Genomic DNA, 5191 nt, shown 5'->3' with positions numbered 1-5191 from the left:
CTGGAGAGGGCAAGTATTTAATATTGTGGTTATTGTGGGGGGGGGCGGGGCGGCGATGGTGGGAGAGGTGCAAAAGTACCGGTTTTAATATTTTAAATAAATTTTTACTCCTTTCCTAAAAAATCTCAAAAGGGCCCAAAGCTCTTTAAAAATGCCGCCGGTGTCTGCACAGTAGTGCCAGACACCATTGCCGGGGATGCTCGCCCATCCCCTCCACATCATCGGTGGGGTGGAGGTGGGGGGGGTGGGTAGTGGTCCACCCCAGCCATGTTAATGAGCCGCCGTGTATAAGATCCTGCCGGCTCCACAGAGTAAAACCCATGCATGCAGGCCACCATCTTTTACGGCCGCCACCGTACTTGGTGGCAGCAATATAGAATCCAGCCCTTTGTGTCTGTCTTCATGGACGAAGATACAGAAAATCCCCCAGAAATACAAGGGAACCAAGGGACTTGTGAAAAAGAGGAACTGAAAGAAATTAGTATTAATAAAGAGTTTGTACTCAAAAAATTAACTAGATTGAAGGTTGATAAATCCCCTGGACCAAGTGAACTACATCCCAGAGTGTTGCAGGAGGTGGCTATAGAGATGGTGGATACATTGGTGGTTATCTTTCAAAATTCTATGGATTCTGGAAAGGTTCCTGCAAACTGGAAAGTAGCAAATGTAACCCCACTATTTAAGAAAGGGGGGAGAGAGAAAATGGGGAACTACAGACTGGTTAGTTTGACGTCTGTAGCAGGGAAAATGTTAGAATCTATTATAAAGAATGAGATAACTGGACACTTGGAAAAGAATGATATGATTGGGCAAAGTCAACATGGATTTATGAAATGGAAATCATGGTTGACAAACCTGTTGGAGTTTTTTGAGGCTGCTACTTGTAGGATAAATAAAGGAGAACCAATGCATGTGGTGTATTTGGATTTTCAGAAGGCTTTCGATAACGTCCCACACAGGTTGGTAAACAAAATTAGAGCACATGGTATTGTACTGCAATGGATTGGTTAACAGACAGAAAACAGAGTAGGAATAAAAGGGTCATTCTCAGGATGGCAGGCTGTTACTGGTGGGGTACCACACAGATCAGTGCTGGAGCCACAGCTGTTCACAATCTATATAAATGATTTGGATGTGGATACCAGATGTAATATTTCCAAATTTGCTGATGACACAAAACTAGTTCGGAATGTAGGGATGTGACTAGTGGTGTTTCGCAGGGATCAGTGCTGGGACCTTTGCTATTTGTGGTATATATAAATGATTTGGAGGAAAATGTAGCTGGTCTGATTAGTAAGTTTGCGGACGACACAAAGGTTGGTGGAGTTGCGGATAGTGATGAGGATTATCAGAGGATACAGCAGGACATAGATCGGTTGGAGACTTGGGCAGAGAAATAGCAGATGGAGTTTAATCCAGACAAATGTGAGGTAATGCATTTTGGAAGGTCTAATGCAGGTGGGGAGTATACAGTAAATGGCAGAACCCTTAGGAGTATTGACAGGCAGAGAGATCTGGGCGTACAGGTCCGCAGGTCACTGAAAGTGGCAACACAGGTGGATAAGGTAGTCAAGAAGGCATACGGCATGCTTGCCTTCATCGGTCGGGGCATACAGTATAAAAATTGGCAAGTCATGCTGCAGCTGTACAGAACTTTAGTTAGGCCACACTTAGAATATTGCGTGCAATTCTGGTCGCCACACTACCAGAAGGACGTGGAGGCTTTGGAGAGGGTACAGAAGAGGTTTACCAGGATGTTGCCTGGTCTGGAGGGCATTAGATATGAGGAGAGGTTGGATAAACTCGGATTGTTTTCACTGGAACGACGGAGGTGGAGGGGCGACATGATAGAGGTTTACAAAGTTATGAGCGGCATGGACAGAGTGGATAGTCAGAACCTTTTTCCCAGGGTGGAAGAGTCAGTTACTAGGGGACATAGGTTTAAGTGAGAAGGGCAAAGTTTAGAGGGAATGTGCGAGGCAAGTTCTTTACACAGAGGGTGGTGAGTGCCTGGAACTTGCTGCCGGGGGAGGTGGTGGAAGCAGGTACGATAGCGACGTTTAAGAGGCATCTTGACAAATACATGAATAGGATGGGAATAGAGGGATACGGTCCCCAGAGGTGCAGAAGGTTTTAGTTTAGGCAGGCATCAAGATCGGCGCAGGCTTGGAGGGCCGAATGGCCTGTTCCTGTGCTGTACTGTTCTTTGTTCTTTGTAAGTTGTGAGGAGGATGCAAGGAGGCTTTAAGGGGACTTGGACAGGCCATGTGAATGGGCAAGAACATGGCAGATAGAATATAATATAAGTGTGAAGTGATCCACTTTGGTAGGACAAACAGAAAGACAGAGTATTTCTGAAATGGTGGGAGGATGGGAAGTGTTGATGTCCAAAGGGACCTGGGTGTCCTTGTTCACAAGTCAGTAAAAGCTATCATGCAGGTGCAGCAAGCAATTAGGAAGGCAAATGTTATGTTGGCCTTCATCGCAAGGAGATTTGAGTACAAGAGTAAAAATGTCTTACTTCAATTGTGTAGAGCCTTGGTGGGGCCGCACCTGGAGTATTGTGTACAGTTTTGTCCTCCTTATCTAAGGAAGGATATACTTGCCATAGAGGTAGTGCAACTGAGATTCACCAGACTAATCCCTGGAATGGAGGGATTGTCTTATGAGGAGAGATTGAGGAAACTGGTCCTGTATTCTCCGGAGTTTCGAAGAATGAGAGGTGATCTCATGGAAACTTACAAAATTCTGACAGGGTGGGGGTAGATAGGATGTTTCCTCTGGCTAGAACCGGGGGACAGAGTTTCAGAATAGGGGTTAGGCATTTATGACTGAAATGAGGAGGAATTTCTTCACTCAGAGGGTGGTGAATCTGTGGAATTCGCTACCCCAGAGGGCTGTGGAAGCTCAATCATTGAGCATGTTCAAGCCAGAAATCGATAGATATCTAGATATAAATGACATCAAGGGATATGGGGATACTGCAGGAAAATGGCATTGAGGTAGATAAACAACCATGTTCTAATTGAATGGCGGAGCAGGCTTGATGGGTTGAATGGCCTACTCCTGCTCCTCTGTTCCTATGCTCCTAAGCCATTTAGCCCTTCATACCTGTTCTGCCATTCAATGAGGTCATGGCTGATCTGTGACCTAATTCTACAAACCTGCTTTTGCCCATATCTCTTCATGCCTATGCTTACCAAAAATCTATCAATCTCAGATCTAAAATTAACAATTCATCTAGCATCAATTGCCATTTGTTGACGAGCATTCCAAACTTCCACCACCCTTTGGGGTGGATTTTGTAGTCCCGCCGCCGCTCCCGGTGGCGGGTGTGGAACATGGCGTCGCCCCCAACAAGATGCACACCACTGCACCAACACGATTACGAGGTGGGCAGCCATTTTATATATACATGGCAGCCACCCCCCCTCGAATCACGTGGTGTGGGCGGCCTCGGCAACGCCGTTCACCTGTTGATGGAGTATGTACTGGCACCATTTTTAAAAGGCAGCCAGTCCTGCAGACAGCACAGCATAAAGCGGTGTTCACCCCTTCCCCACACCCCCCCTACCCATCAGAGTGCAGAGTTTACCCCTTCCCCACCTTGATGGTGCCAGCTTTCCCTGGACAGGAAAGTAAAGGCGTGTGAGTGCTGTATGTCGCGCTGAGGATCGGGAACTGAAGGTAAGATCGCTGTGGTTTACATTTTAATTCATGCAAAGACGTAACTTAAATATGCTCACTCAGGTCCCATCGCAGAGTGGGGAAGAGGCCGCCACGGAGCTCCCCCGCCGCCGGGAAGATCGGGCCAACAATCCCAGCATTGGGTGCTATGGCGGCTGCCGCTGCTCCGATTTTCCGGCACCCCCCACCCCGCCATGGAACCCGACGTTGTGCTGGGAACAAAATCCAGCCCTTTGCGTGAGAAGTGTTTCCTAATTTAATTCCTGAAAGGTCTGGCTCTAATTTTTGGACTATGTCCCCTCATCCTTTAGATTTGAAGATTGTGCATGTCATTCTGCTATTGAAGAAAACTGAGAGAGGGAAACCAGGGACTTACAAACCAGTCAGCTGAACATCTGTCTTTTCTTTCCATCTACCCTATCTGTTTCCCTCAATACCTTGAAACTTCAATCAAATCATTCTTTAATCTTCTAAATTCCAGAGACTACAATCCGAGTTTGTGTAATCTCTCCTTGTAAGTTAATCCTTAGAGTTCAGGCATTAATCTGGTAAATTTATGCTGCACTCCCTCCAAGGCAAATATATCCTTTCTAAGGTGTGGTGCCCAGAACTGCTCACTCTGCTCCAGGTGTGGTCTAACCAAGGCTTTGTATAACTGGATCTTGACTTTTGTCACCTTGTATTCTAGTCCTCTCGATGTTATAGCCAGCATTCCATTAGCCTTTTTGATTATTTTCTATACCTGTTCATGACATTTTTATGATCTATGTGCCTGGACCGCCTAGTCTCTTTGAACCTCCACTTTTTTCCAGCTTTTCACCCTTTAGAAAGTTCTATTCTATTTAGGTTCAAAGTGGATGACCTCACATTTGCCTATATTTAAATCCATTTGCCACAGTTTTCCCCATTCACTTAATCTATTAGTGTCTCTTTGTAAGTTTATGCTTTCAGCTACGGAGACATGGTAATGCTGCCTATCTTTATGTCATTAGCAAACTTAGATATGTGGCTTTCTATCCCACCATCTAAGTTGTCAGTAAATATGGTGAATAGAGCCTTGTGGGACACTATTAGTCACATCCTGGAATTAGAGTACTTGCCTACCAACCCTACTCTCTGTCTCCTGCCACTCAGCCAATTTCCTAACCAGGTCAATAATTTGCTTCAATTCCGTGAGCTTCAACTTTAGCTAACAGTCTCTTATGGAGGACTTTATCAAATGCCTTCTGGAACTCCAAATAAATAACATGCATAGGCATTCCCCAGTTCACTAGTCACTTCTTCAAAAAATTCAATGAGGTTTGTTAGGCATGTCCTACCCTTTACAAATCCATGCTGACTCTGATCAATTGAAAATTTCCAGTCATTCTATTCTTAATTATAGATTCTAGTACTTTTCCAACAACAGATATTAAGCTGACTGGTCAATAATTCCTTGGTTTCCCTCTCTCACTTTTCTTAAATAGCAGAGTGGCATGCACAATCTTCCAATTTAAAGGACCGG

Source organism: Heterodontus francisci, chromosome 12 (genome assembly GCF_036365525.1).
Source record: "Heterodontus francisci isolate sHetFra1 chromosome 12, sHetFra1.hap1, whole genome shotgun sequence".
Lineage (NCBI taxonomy): Eukaryota > Metazoa > Chordata > Chondrichthyes > Heterodontiformes > Heterodontidae > Heterodontus > Heterodontus francisci.
This window is presented reverse-complemented; position numbering follows the sequence as displayed.